At 34.6% G+C, this 19,184-nt stretch overlaps 4 non-coding genes and 1 pseudogene across 4 annotated transcripts; all 5 read left to right on the top strand.

The window, feature by feature from the left end:
- The first annotated feature begins 1,145 nt into the window (after positions 1-1,145).
- Positions 1,146-1,324, top strand: LOC127012336 (5.8S ribosomal RNA). The gene has a single exon (XR_007765838.1). It is a non-coding gene; the product is annotated as a 5.8S ribosomal RNA (ribosomal RNA).
- A 402-nt stretch (positions 1,325-1,726) lies between these two features.
- Positions 1,727-5,697, top strand: LOC127012339 (large subunit ribosomal RNA). Its single transcript, XR_007765841.1, has one exon. It is a non-coding gene; the product is annotated as a large subunit ribosomal RNA (ribosomal RNA).
- Positions 5,698-11,426: 5,729 nt separating this feature from the next.
- On the top strand, positions 11,427-13,421 carry LOC127012330 (small subunit ribosomal RNA). The gene has a single exon (XR_007765831.1). It is a non-coding gene; the product is annotated as a small subunit ribosomal RNA (ribosomal RNA).
- Positions 13,422-14,626: 1,205 nt separating this feature from the next.
- LOC127012325 (5.8S ribosomal RNA) lies at positions 14,627-14,805 on the top strand. The gene has a single exon (XR_007765826.1). It is a non-coding gene; the product is annotated as a 5.8S ribosomal RNA (ribosomal RNA).
- A 403-nt stretch (positions 14,806-15,208) lies between these two features.
- On the top strand, positions 15,209-19,184 carry LOC127012347 (large subunit ribosomal RNA; annotated as a pseudogene; the record flags this gene model as incomplete).

Below are 19,184 nucleotides of genomic sequence, written 5' to 3'. Positions count from 1 at the left end.
GTATTACAAATAAAATATGAATTGCCAAAATGTATATGAGATCTATTATAGATCAAATGAAATTTCGAACAAGCAAATCGAAATAATGCAAATATTAAAATTATATATTGTATTTAATACATATGAGAGAAATTAATAAGCAGCCAAAGCAAACAAATAAAAATTCGAACAAGCAAATCGAATTATTAAAATAATAATATTAAATTATTATTGTATATCCTTACCGTTAATAAAATATTTGTTTATATTATAATAAATACATTATAATAATACAAATAAAATATGAATTGCCAAAATGTATATGAGATCTAATATAGATCAAATAAAATTTCGAACAAGCAAATCGAAATAATGCAAATATTAAAATTATATATTGTATTTAATACATATGAGAGAAATAATAAGCAGCCAAAGCAAACAAATAAAAATTCGAACAAGCAAATCGAATTATTAAAATAATAATATTAAATTATTATTGTATATCCTTACCGTTAATAAAATATTTGTTTATATTATAATAAATACATTATAGTAATACAAATAAAATATGAATTGCCAAAATGTATATGATCTAATATAGATCAAATGAAATTTCGAACAAGCAAATCGAAATAATGCAAATATTAAAATTATATATTGTATTTAATACATATGAGAGAAATAATAAGCAGCCAAAACAAACAAATAAAAATTCGAACAAGCAAATCGAATTATTAAAATAATAATATTAAATTATTATTGTATATAAACACAATTAAAATACTGTGTGTATATGGACCATAATATACACGCGTTGCGATATGTATTGTTCATCTCAGTTATGCGCATACATTGGATAATGCAACAACCTAAAATGTACAATGTTGTACCTGGTTTTATACAGGTTAATGTTTTATATAAATTTCAATTTATATCGCTAAAAAAGTATTAATATATATATATATATATATTTATTTACAATAAATGCAATTTAAAAAGAAATACTTTGATATATATTGGTTATATAAAACTAAGACATTTCGCAGCATTCGTTTTAGGTATAAAAATAAATTTATTGAAGGAATTGATATATGCCAGTAAAATGGTGTATTTTTAATTTCTTTCAATAAAAACATATTTGACAAAATTAAGAAACCAATTTATAAAACTCTAAGCGGTGGATCACTCGGCTCATGGGTCGATGAAGAACGCAGCAAACTGTGCGTCATCGTGTGAACTGCAGGACACATGAACATCGACATTTTGAACGCATATCGCAGTCCATGCTGTTATGTACTTTAATTAATTTTATAGTGCTGCTTGGACTACATATGGTTGAGGGTTGTAAGACTATGCTAATTAAGTTGCTTATACAAATTTTATAATGAAATTTTATAAGCATATGGTATATTATTGGATAATAATAATTTAATTATTTTATTCATAATATTAAAAAATATATGAAAAACATTATCTCACATTAGTAAATAATTTGAATGTGAAAAACGAAGAGAAATATTTTCTTTTTCAATCAAATGATACTGAGAAATGTCTAGCATAAAAATTTATCTAGAATTGTCTCTTATTAATGATTAGAAAATAGAAAACCGTTGACAATATTATTGTTCTTCGTTGATTCGTTAAATCAAACAAATGCCATTTATATACAGATATTATTAATATAACGAATTTAATAAAATGTTTTATCATTATATATAAAGAATTAATTGCATATAAAAGTTATACACAACCTCAACTCATATGGGACTACCCCCTGAATTTAAGCATATTAATTAGGGGAGGAAAAGAAACTAACAAGGATTTTCTTAGTAGCGGCGAGCGAAAAGAAATCAGTTCAGCACTAAGTCACTTTGTCTATATGGCAAATGTGAGATGCAGTGTATGGAGCGTCAATATTCTAGTATGAGAAATTAACGATTTAAGTCCTTCTTAAATGAGGCCATTTACCCATAGAGGGTGCCAGGCCCGTATAACGTTAATGATTACTAGATGATGTTTCCAAAGAGTCGTGTTGCTTGATAGTGCAGCACTAAGTGGGTGGTAAACTCCATCTAAAACTAAATATAACCATGAGACCGATAGTAAACAAGTACCGTGAGGGAAAGTTGAAAAGAACTCTGAATAGAGAGTTAAACAGTACGTGAAACTGCTTAGAGGTTAAGCCCGATGAACCTGAATATCCGTTATGGAAAATTCATCATTAGAATTGTAATATTTAAACAATATTATGATAATAGTGTGCATTTTTTCCATATAAGGACATTGTAATCTATTAGCATACCAAATTTATCATAAAATATAACTTATAGTTTATTCAAATTAATTTGCTTGCATTTTAACACAGAATAAATGTTATTAATTTGATAAAGTGCTGATAGATTTATATGAATACAGTGCGTTAATTTTTCGGAATTATATAATGGCATAATTATCATTGATTTTTGTGTTTATTATATGCACTTGTAGGATTAACAATGCGAAAGATTCAGGATACCTTCGGGACCCGTCTTGAAACACGGACCAAGGAGTCTAACATATGTGCAAGTTATTGGGATATAAACCTAATAGCGTAATTAACTTGACTAATAATGGGATTAGTTTTTTAACTATTTATAGCTAATTAACACAATCCCGGGGCGTTCTATATAGTTATGTATAATGATATTTATATTATTTATGCCTCTAACTGGAACGTACCTTGAGCATATATGCTGTGACCCGAAAGATGGTGAACTATACTTGATCAGGTTGAAGTCAGGGGAAACCCTGATGGAAGACCGAAACAGTTCTGACGTGCAAATCGATTGTCAGAATTGAGTATAGGGGCGAAAGACCAATCGAACCATCTAGTAGCTGGTTCCTTCCGAAGTTTCCCTCAGGATAGCTGGTGCATTTTAATATTATATAAAATAATCTTATCTGGTAAAGCGAATGATTAGAGGCCTTAGGGTCGAAACGATCTTAACCTATTCTCAAACTTTAAATGGGTAAGAACCTTAACTTTCTTGATATGAAGTTCAAGGTTATGATATAATGTGCCCAGTGGGCCACTTTTGGTAAGCAGAACTGGCGCTGTGGGATGAACCAAACGTAATGTTACGGTGCCCAAATTAACAACTCATGCAGATACCATGAAAGGCGTTGGTTGCTTAAAACAGCAGGACGGTGATCATGGAAGTCGAAATCCGCTAAGGAGTGTGTAACAACTCACCTGCCGAAGCAACTAGCCCTTAAAATGGATGGCGCTTAAGTTGTATACCTATACATTACCGCTAAAGTAGATGATTTATATTACTTGTAATATAAATTTTGAAACTTTAGTGAGTAGGAAGGTACAATGGTATGCGTAGAAGTGTTTGGCGTAAGCCTGCATGGAGCTGCCATTGGTACAGATCTTGGTGGTAGTAGCAAATAATCGAATGAGACCTTGGAGGACTGAAGTGGAGAAGGGTTTCGTGTGAACAGTGGTTGATCACGAGTTAGTCGGTCCTAAGTTCAAGGCGAAAGCCGAAAATTTTCAAGTAAAATACAAATGCCAAACAAATATATATATTATATAAAATCTAGCTAAATTAATATACTTGAATAATTTTGAACGAAAGGGAATACGGTTCCAATTCCGTAACCTGTTGAGTATCCGTTTGTTATTAAATATGGGCCTCGTGCTCATCCTGGCAACAGGAACGACCATAAAGAAGCCGTCGAGAGATATCGGAAGAGTTTTCTTTTCTGTTTTATAGCCGTACTACCATGGAAGTCTTTCGCAGAGAGATATGGTAGATGGGCTAGAAGAGCATGACATATACTGTTGTGTCGATATTTTCTCCTCGGACCTTGAAAATTTATGGTGGGGACACGCAAACTTCTCAACAGGCCGTACCAATATCCGCAGCTGGTCTCCAAGGTGAAGAGTCTCTAGTCGATAGAATAATGTAGGTAAGGGAAGTCGGCAAATTAGATCCGTAACTTCGGGATAAGGATTGGCTCTGAAGATTGAGATAGTCGGGCTTGATTGGGAAACAATAACATGGTTTATGTGCTCGTTCTGGGTAAATAGAGTTTCTAGCATTTATGTTAGTTACTTGTTCCCCGGATAGTTTAGTTACGTAGCCAATTGTGGAACTTTCTTGCTAAAATTTTTAAGAATACTAATTGGGTTAAACCAATTAGTTCTTATTAATTATAACGATTATCAATTAACAATCAATTCAGAACTGGCACGGACTTGGGGAATCCGACTGTCTAATTAAAACAAAGCATTGTGATGGCCCTAGCGGGTGTTGACACAATGTGATTTCTGCCCAGTGCTCTGAATGTCAAAGTGAAGAAATTCAAGTAAGCGCGGGTCAACGGCGGGAGTAACTATGACTCTCTTAAGGTAGCCAAATGCCTCGTCATCTAATTAGTGACGCGCATGAATGGATTAACGAGATTCCTACTGTCCCTATCTACTATCTAGCGAAACCACAGCCAAGGGAACGGGCTTGGAATAATTAGCGGGGAAAGAAGACCCTTTTGAGCTTGACTCTAATCTGGCAGTGTAAGGAGACATAAGAGGTGTAGAATAAGTGGGAGATATTAGACCTCGGTTTGGTATCGCCAATGAAATACCACTACTCTTATTGTTTCCTTACTTACTTGATTAAATGGAACGTGTATCATTTCCTAGCCATTATACGGATATATTTATTATATCTTATGGTATTGGGTTTTGATGCAAGCTTCTTGATCAAAGTATCACGAGTTTGTTATATAATCGCAAACAAATTCTTTAATAAAACGGTGCATTTATGTATTTTTGATTTGAAAATTTGGTATAACTCCAATTACTCAGGTATGATCCAATTCAAGGACATTGCCAGGTAGGGAGTTTGACTGGGGCGGTACATCTCTCAAATAATAACGGAGGTGTCCCAAGGCCAGCTCAGTGCGGACAGAAACCACACATAGAGCAAAAGGGCAAATGCTGACTTGATCTCGGTGTTCAGTACACACAGGGACAGCAAAAGCTCGGCCTATCGATCCTTTTGGTTTAAAGAGTTTTTAACAAGAGGTGTCAGAAAAGTTACCATAGGGATAACTGGCTTGTGGCGGCCAAGCGTTCATAGCGACGTCGCTTTTTGATCCTTCGATGTCGGCTCTTCCTATCATTGTGAAGCAAAATTCACCAAGCGTTGGATTGTTCACCCATGCAAGGGAACGTGAGCTGGGTTTAGACCGTCGTGAGACAGGTTAGTTTTACCCTACTAATGACAAAACGTTGTTGCGACAGCATTCCTGCGTAGTACGAGAGGAACCGCAGGTACGGACCAATGGCACAATACTTGTTCGAGCGAACAGTGGTATGACGCTACGTCCGTTGGATTATGCCTGAACGCCTCTAAGGTCGTATCCGTGCTGGACTGCAATGATAAATAAGGGGCAATTTGCATTGTATGGCTTCTAAACCATTTAAAGTTTATAATTTACTTTTTAAACGACAATGGATGTGATGCCAATGTAATTTGTAACATAGTAAATTGGGAGGATCTTTGATCACCTGATGCCGCGCTAGTTACATATAAAAGCATTATTTAATACAATGACAAAGCCTAGAATCAATTGTAAACGACTTTTGTAACAGGCAAGGTGTTGTAAGTGGTTGAGCAGCTGCCATACTGCGATCCACTGAAGCTTATCCTTTGCTTGATGATTCGATAATAAAATTGCATAATTTATTTGTTGTGTTGAACTTCTTATATAAAGTTCAACCAACAATCTATTTGTATGCATTGATTGTTTGCTTGGCTTTGTGGCGAATTTTTAATCCTTTATATATTACATTCCTAAGGTCTAGATTTTCAAGTAAGAGACCAATTTGATTAACATATCAATATAAGTACAACTCGACCATCTAATAATAACAATATGAATCGTCATCTTATTAGTGACGCGAAGATTGGCAAACATATAATATAAAAATATTCCTAAGGTCTAGATTTTCAAGTAAGAGACCAATTTGATTAACATATCAATATAAGTACAACTCGACCATCTAATAATAACAATATGAATCGTCATCTTATTAGTGACGCGAAGATTGGCAAACATATAATATAAAAATATTCCTAAGGTCTAGATTTTCAAGTAAGAGACCAATTTGATTAACATATCAATATAAGTACAACTCGACCATCTAATAATAACAATATGAATCGTCATCTTATTAGTGACGCGAAGATTGGCAAACATATAATATAAAAATATTCCTAAGGTCTAGATTTTCAAGTAAGAGACCAATTTGATTAACATATCAATATAAGTACAACTCGACCATCTAATAATAATATGAATCGTCATCTTATTAGTGACGCGAAGATTGGCAAACATATAATATAAAAATATTCCTAAGGTCTAGATTTTCAAGTAAGAGACCAATTTGATTAACATATCAATATAAGTACAACTCGACCATCTAATAATAATATGAATCGTCATCTTATTAGTGACGCGAAGATTGGCAAACATATAATATAAAAATATTCCTAAGGTCTAGATTTTCAAGTAAGAGACCAATTTGATTAACATATCAATATAAGTACAACTCGACCATCTAATAATAACAATATGAATCGTCATCTTTTTAGTGACGCGAAGATTGGCAAACATATAATATAAAAATATTCCTAAGGTCTAGAATCTTAAGCAATAGACCAATTCAACTAAGAGTTGACATATAAAAATATGTTCCTTTTAATGTTAGCAAAATTTTATCGTCACATACTGTTAGTGACGCGAACGTTTTTTTCTCCATGTTTATATGAATGTTTATTCAAAGGTAGAAAGGCAGGATCGTTATTTTATAAGTGAAGCGATAAAAAAATATTATGCAATAGGACATCTATTTATAAATATTTTTAAGTCTTAGAAATTCAAGTAAAGAGATTCAAGAAATTCATTCAACTTAGAGCGCACATATAATTAAAACTATTCCTGAGGTTTAGAAACCAAATTAAATAAAGAGGACATATAAACGTATGTGGTATTTTGATGGTAGTAAAAATGTATCGCGATATTATTAGTGACGCGACCAATTTTTATACTCTTTGCTCCATGTGCAAATATATCTAGTGTTTAGATAGTCAATTAAAAATGACAATTTTAACTAAAAGACTTAAAAAAGTGTTTGTCAAACTTATAATTTTGTCAATACTATATAAAACGCCAATCATATCCTTATAAAAGTAAATACGGTATATGGTTATAAATACAAAACCATATATAAATAAAAAAATGAAATCGTATGTATATGGCTTATAGGTATAATACCTATAAGGCATAATAATGTATAATATTAGCAAATATACATATAAAAGTGCATAAATTGTATAGATATGGCATAAAGAAGGCATTTATGAGAATAGCTAGTAGAATTTGCCCATACACTACTAGCGAAATGAGATATTTATACCTAGTGAGGGCGGCACTAGTACTATAAATTGTGGCAAAATAAATCTTATGCAAATGCATAGGATTTTGTCAATACCGTACAAAAAACTAAGTAAAACGTATGGATATTGAAAAATAAATGGATTATATTCATAAAATACGAATATTTCTTGCATTCTCTTGTTATACGAGAGAATATCATACGGAGCGGGCAGCCCCTAGTATAGTAAGCAGTCGAATGGGAGACAGCGTGTCCAAAAACACCTATAGGGAGGTGGTCGTTGGCGGACCTCTCCTCGTATTGGTCAAACTTATGATTTTGTCAATACTATATAAAACGCCAATCATATCCATATAAAAGTGAATACAGTATATGGATATGAATAAAAAACCATACATAAATAAAAAAAAATATGTATAAAAAATTATACATATATTTATATTAAGCAATCGTATGGATGTGGCTTATAGGTATAATACCTATAAGGCATAATAATGTATAATATAGCAAATATACATATAAAAGTGCATGAATTGTATAGATATGGCATATAAGTGACATATTTATGAGAATAGCTAGTAGAATTTGCCCATACACTACTAGCGAAATGAGATATTTATACCTAGTGAGGGCGGCACTAGTACTATAAATTGTGGCAAAATAAATCTTATGCAAATGCATAGGATTTTGTCAATACCGTACAAAAAACTAAGTAAAACGTATGGATATTGAAAAATAAATGGATTATATTCATAAAATACGAATATTTCTTGCATTCTCTTGTTATATGAGAGAATATCATACGGAGCGGGTAGCCCCTAGTATAGTAAGCAGTCGAATGGGAGACAGCGTGTCCAAAAACACCTATAGGGAGGTGGTCGTTGGCGGACCTCTCCTCGTATTGGTCAAACTTATGATTTTGTCAATACTATATAAAACGCCAATCATATCCATATAAAAGTGAATACAGTATATGGATATGAATAAAAAACCATACATAAATAAAAAAAAATATGTATAAAAAATTATACATATATTTATATTAAGCAATCGTATGGATGTGGCTTATAGGTATAATACCTATAAGGCATAATAATGTATAATATAGCAAATATACATATAAAAGTGCATGAATTGTATAGATATGGCATATAAGTGACATATTTATGAGAATAGCTAGTAGAATTTGCCCATACACTACTAGCGAAATGAGATATTTATACCTAGTGAGGGCGGCACTAGTACTATAAATTGTGGCAAAATAAATCTTATGCAAATGCATAGGATTTTGTCAATACCGTACAAAAAACTAAGTAAAACGTATGGATATTGAAAAATAAATGGATTATATTCATAAAATACGAATATTTCTTGCATTCTCTTGTTATATGAGAGAATATCATACGGAGCGGGTAGCCCCTAGTATAGTAAGCAGTCGAATGGGAGACAGCGTGTCCAAAAACACCTATAGGGAGGTGGTCGTTGGCGGACCTCTCCTCGTATTGGTCAAACTTATGATTTTGTCAATACTATATAAAACGCCAATCATATCCATATAAAATTGAATACAGTATATGGATATGAATAAAAAACCATACAAAAATAAAAAAAAAATATGTATAAAAAATTATACATATATTTATATTAAGCAATCGTATGGATGTGGCTTATAGGTATAATACCTATAAGGCATAATAATGTATAATATAGCAAATATACATATAAAAGTGCATGAATTGTATAGATATGGCATATAAGTGACATATTTATGAGAATAGCTAGTAGAATTTCCCCATACACTACTAGCGAAATGAGATATTTATACCTAGTGAGGGCGGCACTAGTACTATAAATTGTGGCAAAATAAATCTTATGCAAATGCATAGGATTTTGTCAATACCGTACAAAAAACTAAGTAAAACGTATGGATATTGAAAAATAAATGGATTATATTCATAAAATACGAATATTTCTTGCATTCTCTTGTTATATGAGAGAATATCATACGGAGCGGGTAGCCCCTAGTATAGTAAGCAGTCGAATGGGAGACAGCGTGTCCAAAAACACCTATAGGGAGGTGGTCGTTGGCGGACCTCTCCTCGTATTGGTCAAACTTATGATTTTGTCAATACTATATAAAACGCCAATCATATCCATATAAAAGTGAATACAGTATATGGATATGAATAAAAAACCATACATAAATAAAAAAAAAATATGTATAAAAAATTATACATATATTTATATTAAGCAATCGTATGGATGTGGCTTATAGGTATAATACCTATAAGGCATAATAATGTATAATATAGCAAATATACATATAAAAGTGCATGAATTGTATAGATATGGCATATAAGTGACATATTTATGAGAATAGCTAGTAGAATTTGCCCATACACTACTAGCGAAATGAGATATTTATACCTAGTGAGGGCGGCACTAGTACTATAAATTGTGGCAAAATAAATCTTATGCAAATGCATAGGATTTTGTCAATACCATACATAAACCGTATGGATATTGAGAAGTTAATAGATTACATCTATAATATGAGAAGTATTTTAGTATTCTTATTAAATAAGAGAATACTATAAGGGTGAGTGGCAAAGAGAATTGAATATACCCGAATGGGAGACAGCGTGTCCAAAAACTACTATAGGTGGTGTGGCAAATATGAGGAAGGCAATATATCCATATAATGAAAATAAAAGTGCGTTTTCTTATTATATAAGAGAACACTATATGGGTGAGTGGCAAAGTAAATTGAATATACCCGAATGGGAGACAGCGTGTCCAAAAACTACTATAGGTGGTGTGGCAAATATGAGGAAGGCAATATATCCATATAATGAAAATAAAAGTGCGTTTTCTTATTATATAAGAGAACACTATATGGGTGAGTGGCAAAGTAAATTGAATATACCCGAATGGGAGACAGCGTGTCCAAAAACTACTATAGGTGGTGTGGCAAATATGAGGAAGGCAATATATCCATATAATGAATATAAAAGTGCGTTGTCTTATTATATAAGAGAACACTATATGGGTGAGTGGCAAAGTAAATTGAATATACCCGAATGGGAGACAGCGTGTCCAAAAACTACTATAGGATGGTCAATGGGCCGGCCGTCTGCTATTGACATATGTCAGTAGAGAAGATATTATCCGTCAAATTTGTTTCTTTATTCATTTATTTGAATACGAGACTTGGCTCCGCGGTTAATATTTTAAGCCCAAAGATAATAACGTTGAAACAAAGGCCAAGTTTCTATTGTACATAGAATAACAAATTGTTTCCGAATTTTATCGTTAATTTTAGGAGGTAGGCTAACATGATTTATATTATATGTGTATTATTAAATAATAATAGTACATAAAAGTCTACCAAAGAAATATAAAAATGTAATTATGAATACATTTTCAATATTAATATCAACTTATATTGTTGATAATAAAAAATAGCTATTAAGAGAGTTATTTAAGAAATTATATAATATATAATAAAGAGTATATATATAAATAATATATAAGTATATATTATTTAAGAAATAAATATAGTAGTAATAATTATATATATACACTCGGTTCTATTTTATATATTACCAGAGACTTATATGGATATATATAGATAAATTTTAAATTTATCGTCAAAATACAAATGATTAACTCAATATCTTATATTGGTTAAACAAAAATTGTACATGTGTGGATACAATATATTATGTATGTCGAACAAAAATGATATTTTAGAATGAAATGTGCATATATAAAGAAAATATATGAAAAATAAATATTGTGTTTATAAAGAATATGATTCTTTTTGACATCAATAAAAACTTGTTATTATTAGTGGCGAAACAAGTATAAATTGGAAAACAAACGTATACGAATGCTATATAAAAATGGCCGTATTCGATAGAAATAAAATCTATAACAACATATATATTGCTAATTTCTATTCAAAAAATATGAATGAAATATGAATAAAAACATTATTCTGGTTGATCCTGCCAGTAGTTATATGCTTGTCTCAAAGATTAAGCCATGCATGTCTAAGTACACACGAATTAAAAGTGAAACCGCAAAAGGCTCATTATATCAGTTATGGTTCCTTAGATCGTTAACAGTTACTTGGATAACTGTGGTAATTCTAGAGCTAATACATGCAATTAAAACATGAACCTTATGGAACATGTGCTTTTATTAGGCTAAAACCAAGCGATCGCAAGATCGTTATATTGGTTGAACTCTAGATAACATGCAGATCGTATGGTCTTGTACCGACGACAGATCTTTCAAATGTCTGCCCTATCAACTTTTGATGGTAGTATCTAGGACTACCATGGTTGCAACGGGTAACGGGGAATCAGGGTTCGATTCCGGAGAGGGAGCCTGAGAAACGGCTACCACATCTAAGGAAGGCAGCAGGCGCGTAAATTACCCACTCCCAGCTCGGGGAGGTAGTGACGAAAAATAACAATACAGGACTCATATCCGAGGCCCTGTAATTGGAATGAGTACACTTTAAATCCTTTAACAAGGACCAATTGGAGGGCAAGTCTGGTGCCAGCAGCCGCGGTAATTCCAGCTCCAATAGCGTATATTAAAGTTGTTGCGGTTAAAACGTTCGTAGTTGAACTTGTGCTTCATACGGGTAGTACAACTTACAATTGTGGTTAGTACTATACCTTTATGTATGTAAGCGTATTACCGGTGGAGTTCTTACATGTGCTTAGATACTTGTATTTTTTCATATGTTCCTCCTATTTAAAAACCTGCATTAGTGCTCTTAAACGAGTGTTATTGTGGGCCGGTACAATTACTTTGAACAAATTAGAGTGCTTAAAGCAGGCTTCAAATGCCTGAATATTCTGTGCATGGGATAATGAAATAAGACCTCTGTTCTGCTTTCATTGGTTTTCAGATCAAGAGGTAATGATTAATAGAAGCAGTTTGGGGGCATTAGTATTACGACGCGAGAGGTGAAATTCTTGGACCGTCGTAAGACTAACTTAAGCGAAAGCATTTGCCAAAGATGTTTTCATTAATCAAGAACGAAAGTTAGAGGTTCGAAGGCGATCAGATACCGCCCTAGTTCTAACCATAAACGATGCCAGCTAGCAATTGGGTGTAGCTACTTTTATGGCTCTCTCAGTCGCTTCCCGGGAAACCAAAGCTTTTGGGCTCCGGGGGAAGTATGGTTGCAAAGCTGAAACTTAAAGGAATTGACGGAAGGGCACCACCAGGAGTGGAGCCTGCGGCTTAATTTGACTCAACACGGGAAAACTTACCAGGTCCGAACATAAGTGTGTAAGACAGATTGATAGCTCTTTCTCGAATCTATGGGTGGTGGTGCATGGCCGTTCTTAGTTCGTGGAGTGATTTGTCTGGTTAATTCCGATAACGAACGAGACTCAAATATATTAAATAGATATCTTCAGGATTATGGTGTTGAAGCTTATATAGCCTTCATTCATGGTGGCAGTAAAATGTTTATTGTGTTTGAATGTGTTTATATAAGTGGAGCCGTACCTGTTGGTTTGTCCCATTATAAGGACACTAGCTTCTTAAATGGACAAATTGCGTCTAGCAATAATGAGATTGAGCAATAACAGGTCTGTGATGCCCTTAGATGTCCTGGGCTGCACGCGCGCTACAATGAAAGTATCAACGTGTATTTCCTAGACCGAGAGGTCCGGGTAAACCGCTGAACCACTTTCATGCTTGGGATTGTGAACTGAAACTGTTCACATGAACTTGGAATTCCCAGTAAGTGTGAGTCATTAACTCGCATTGATTACGTCCCTGCCCTTTGTACACACCGCCCGTCGCTACTACCGATTGAATTATTTAGTGAGGTCTCCGGACGTGATCACTGTGACGCCTTGCGTGTTACGGTTGTTTCGCAAAAGTTGACCGAACTTGATTATTTAGAGGAAGTAAAAGTCGTAACAAGGTTTCCGTAGGTGAACCTGCGGAAGGATCATTAATGTTTTAATATCCTTACCGTTAATAAAATATTTGTTTATATTATAATAAATACATTATAGTATTACAAATAAAATATGAATTGCCAAAATGTATATGAGATCTATTATAGATCAAATGAAATTTCGAACAAGCAAATCGAAATAATGCAAATATTAAAATTATATATTGTATTTAATACATATGAGAGAAATTAATAAGCAGCCAAAGCAAACAAATAAAAATTCGAACAAGCAAATCGAATTATTAAAATAATAATATTAAATTATTATTGTATATCCTTACCGTTAATAAAATATTTGTTTATATTATAATAAATACATTATAATAATACAAATAAAATATGAATTGCCAAAATGTATATGAGATCTAATATAGATCAAATAAAATTTCGAACAAGCAAATCGAAATAATGCAAATATTAAAATTATATATTGTATTTAATACATATGAGAGAAATAATAAGCAGCCAAAGCAAACAAATAAAAATTCGAACAAGCAAATCGAATTATTAAAATAATAATATTAAATTATTATTGTATATCCTTACCGTTAATAAAATATTTGTTTATATTATAATAAATACATTATAGTAATACAAATAAAATATGAATTGCCAAAATGTATATGATCTAATATAGATCAAATGAAATTTCGAACAAGCAAATCGAAATAATGCAAATATTAAAATTATATATTGTATTTAATACATATGAGAGAAATAATAAGCAGCCAAAACAAACAAATAAAAATTCGAACAAGCAAATCGAATTATTAAAATAATAATATTAAATTATTATTGTATATAAACACAATTAAAATACTGTGTGTATATGGACCATAATATACACGCGTTGCGATATGTATTGTTCATCTCAGTTATGCGCATACATTGGATAATGCAACAACCTAAAATGTACAATGTTGTACCTGGTTTTATACAGGTTAATGTTTTATATAAATTTCAATTTATATCGCTAAAAAAGTATTAATATATATATATATATATATTTATTTACAATAAATGCAATTTAAAAAGAAATACTTTGATATATATTGGTTATATAAAACTAAGACATTTCGCAGCATTCGTTTTAGGTATAAAAATAAATTTATTGAAGGAATTGATATATGCCAGTAAAATGGTGTATTTTTAATTTCTTTCAATAAAAACATATTTGACAAAATTAAGAAACCAATTTATAAAACTCTAAGCGGTGGATCACTCGGCTCATGGGTCGATGAAGAACGCAGCAAACTGTGCGTCATCGTGTGAACTGCAGGACACATGAACATCGACATTTTGAACGCATATCGCAGTCCATGCTGTTATGTACTTTAATTAATTTTATAGTGCTGCTTGGACTACATATGGTTGAGGGTTGTAAGACTATGCTAATTAAGTTGCTTATACAAATTTTATAATGAAATTTTATAAGCATATGGTATATTATTGGATAATAATAATTTAATTATTTTATTCATAATATTAAAAAAATATATGAAAAACATTATCTCACATTAGTAAATAATTTGAATGTGAAAAACGAAGAGAAATATTTTCTTTTTCAATCAAATGATACTGAGAAATGTCTAGCATAAAAATTTATCTAGAATTGTCTCTTATTAATGATTAGAAAATAGAAAACCGTTGACAATATTATTGTTCTTCGTTGATTCGTTAAATCAAACAAATGCCATTTATATACAGATATTATTAATATAACGAATTTAATAAAATGTTTTATCATTATATATAAAGAATTAATTGCATATAAAAGTTATACACAACCTCAACTCATATGGGACTACCCCCTGAATTTAAGCATATTAATTAGGGGAGGAAAAGAAACTAACAAGGATTTTCTTAGTAGCGGCGAGCGAAAAGAAATCAGTTCAGCACTAAGTCACTTTGTCTATATGGCAAATGTGAGATGCAGTGTATGGAGCGTCAATATTCTAGTATGAGAAATTAACGATTTAAGTCCTTCTTAAATGAGGCCATTTACCCATAGAGGGTGCCAGGCCCGTATAACGTTAATGATTACTAGATGATGTTTCCAAAGAGTCGTGTTGCTTGATAGTGCAGCACTAAGTGGGTGGTAAACTCCATCTAAAACTAAATATAACCATGAGACCGATAGTAAACAAGTACCGTGAGGGAAAGTTGAAAAGAACTCTGAATAGAGAGTTAAACAGTACGTGAAACTGCTTAGAGGTTAAGCCCGATGAACCTGAATATCCGTTATGGAAAATTCATCATTAGAATTGTAATATTTAAACAATATTATGATAATAGTGTGCATTTTTTCCATATAAGGACATTGTAATCTATTAGCATACCAAATTTATCATAAAATATAACTTATAGTTTATTCAAATTAATTTGCTTGCATTTTAACACAGAATAAATGTTATTAATTTGATAAAGTGCTGATAGATTTATATGAATACAGTGCGTTAATTTTTCGGAATTATATAATGGCATAATTATCATTGATTTTTGTGTTTATTATATGCACTTGTAGGATTAACAATGCGAAAGATTCAGGATACCTTCGGGACCCGTCTTGAAACACGGACCAAGGAGTCTAACATATGTGCAAGTTATTGGGATATAAACCTAATAGCGTAATTAACTTGACTAATAATGGGATTAGTTTTTTAACTATTTATAGCTAATTAACACAATCCCGGGGCGTTCTATATAGTTATGTATAATGATATTTATATTATTTATGCCTCTAACTGGAACGTACCTTGAGCATATATGCTGTGACCCGAAAGATGGTGAACTATACTTGATCAGGTTGAAGTCAGGGGAAACCCTGATGGAAGACCGAAACAGTTCTGACGTGCAAATCGATTGTCAGAATTGAGTATAGGGGCGAAAGACCAATCGAACCATCTAGTAGCTGGTTCCTTCCGAAGTTTCCCTCAGGATAGCTGGTGCATTTTAATATTATATAAAATAATCTTATCTGGTAAAGCGAATGATTAGAGGCCTTAGGGTCGAAACGATCTTAACCTATTCTCAAACTTTAAATGGGTAAGAACCTTAACTTTCTTGATATGAAGTTCAAGGTTATGATATAATGTGCCCAGTGGGCCACTTTTGGTAAGCAGAACTGGCGCTGTGGGATGAACCAAACGTAATGTTACGGTGCCCAAATTAACAACTCATGCAGATACCATGAAAGGCGTTGGTTGCTTAAAACAGCAGGACGGTGATCATGGAAGTCGAAATCCGCTAAGGAGTGTGTAACAACTCACCTGCCGAAGCAACTAGCCCTTAAAATGGATGGCGCTTAAGTTGTATACCTATACATTACCGCTAAAGTAGATGATTTATATTACTTGTAATATAAATTTTGAAACTTTAGTGAGTAGGAAGGTACAATGGTATGCGTAGAAGTGTTTGGCGTAAGCCTGCATGGAGCTGCCATTGGTACAGATCTTGGTGGTAGTAGCAAATAATCGAATGAGACCTTGGAGGACTGAAGTGGAGAAGGGTTTCGTGTGAACAGTGGTTGATCACGAGTTAGTCGGTCCTAAGTTCAAGGCGAAAGCCGAAAATTTTCAAGTAAAATACAAATGCCAAACAAATATATATATTATATAAAATCTAGCTAAATTAATATACTTGAATAATTTTGAACGAAAGGGAATACGGTTCCAATTCCGTAACCTGTTGAGTATCCGTTTGTTATTAAATATGGGCCTCGTGCTCATCCTGGCAACAGGAACGACCATAAAGAAGCCGTCGAGAGATATCGGAAGAGTTTTCTTTTCTGTTTTATAGCCGTACTACCATGGAAGTCTTTCGCAGAGAGATATGGTAGATGGGCTAGAAGAGCATGACATATACTGTTGTGTCGATATTTTCTCCTCGGACCTTGAAAATTTATGGTGGGGACACGCAAACTTCTCAACAGGCCGTACCAATATCCGCAGCTGGTCTCCAAGGTGAAGAGTCTCTAGTCGATAGAATAATGTAGGTAAGGGAAGTCGGCAAATTAGATCCGTAACTTCGGGATAAGGATTGGCTCTGAAGATTGAGATAGTCGGGCTTGATTGGGAAACAATAACATGGTTTATGTGCTCGTTCTGGGTAAATAGAGTTTCTAGCATTTATGTTAGTTACTTGTTCCCCGGATAGTTTAGTTACGTAGCCAATTGTGGAACTTTCTTGCTAAAATTTTTAAGAATACTAATTGGGTTAAACCAATTAGTTCTTATTAATTATAACGATTATCAATTAACAATCAATTCAGAACTGGCACGGACTTGGGGAATCCGACTGTCTAATTAAAACAAAGCATTGTGATGGCCCTAGCGGGTGTTGACACAATGTGATTTCTGCCCAGTGCTCTGAATGTCAAAGTGAAGAAATTCAAGTAAGCGCGGGTCAACGGCGGGAGTAACTATGACTCTCTTAAGGTAGCCAAATGCCTCGTCATCTAATTAGTGACGCGCATGAATGGATTAACGACGGACGTGTGTTTTCTCGTGGTCCCAATCAAACGGTCATTTCAAAGTTATTTCTGGGTGTACAGAGCTCGAAATTGGACTAAAATTCGCAGTTTAGTGCAAGGAAGACGCCTGTGTAAAAAACAATTTTGAAAAGTGAGCGGTAAGAGTGGAAATCGCCGTTTTCCTTTTTGGAAAATTTCCACACGTGCGCGTGGTGAGTGCAGCCGCGAGAACTTTCGTGAGAGCAAAAGCGGCGAGAGCGAGCTTTCTCTCTCGCAGTCAGCTGTTCTAGCGGGTGTGTGTACCGGCTAAACTTGCGTATCGGGTAAGTGTACTTGCTCGAGTAAGTTTGGTGGTAGGAGGAAAATGGCTCCATCTCCGATGGGAGACGGCAGGTGGATGCTCGGGCAGTGAGTCTGCGAGCAGTCGTAGCGGCAGTGTTAGCCGTGATAGGCAGGGTCGGTCGAAGGGAAAGCGTGGCAGAGGTGCAGCTGCGAGGGATGCCTCACAGGCCAAGTATGTGGCCATCGACGGAGGCAGTGGTGGACCGAAGCAACTTGTGGAGAAGACGCTGTCATCGCTGGAGATGCCGCCGCCGCCGGCTCCCGTTGCTGCCATCGTCCCCGCTGCTGGCACTGTCCCCGCTGCCTCCTCTGCCGATGCCTGCGTCGGCGTCGCAGCTGGCGCCGCTGCTGGCGCCGCTGCCACCGGAGAAGGAGAATGCGTAGAGGAGCTCGAGGCAATGGAGATCGTGAGAGGTGGCCTCGGCCGAATTTCCGCGGAGATCGCGAAAATTAGGTCGGAGATCGTGCTGGACGTCACCACCTGCCTGGGACGAAGCTCAACGAGGGAGTTACTCAGAGTCGCCGCAAAGTACGAGGCCCTGATCTCGGCGCTCACGGTGCGCAATGCGATTTTGGAGGACCGGTGGAAGCAAATGAAGAGGACGCCGCTGCCAACGCCGCCACCGCCGCCACCGCCGCCACCGCCGACTATCCAACATGGAGCCGCCCATATGCCCTCGGTGTATGCCACTGCGTACCCCAGCCTGCCGGTGTCCTCTGTCATGCCCCCTGCCGTGCCGGTCCCGATGCCGAGGAAGCCGCGCGAGACCTGGTCGGCTGTGGTTCACAGCTCAGACCCGAATATTTCGGGGCAGCAGCTGGCTGAAAAGGTGCGGAAGGAGATTGCTCCTTCACTAGGAGTCCGTCTACACGAAGTCAGAGGACTGGCGCGTGGCGGTGCCATTATCCGCACCCCGTCGTCCGGGGAAATAAGGAAGGTTGTGGCA

This window comes from Drosophila biarmipes, unplaced genomic scaffold, assembly GCF_025231255.1.
Source record: "Drosophila biarmipes strain raj3 unplaced genomic scaffold, RU_DBia_V1.1 ptg000051l, whole genome shotgun sequence".
NCBI lineage: Eukaryota > Metazoa > Arthropoda > Insecta > Diptera > Drosophilidae > Drosophila > Drosophila biarmipes.
The sequence above is the reverse complement of the archived record's forward strand: the minus strand, read 5'-3'. Positions and strand labels throughout refer to the sequence as shown.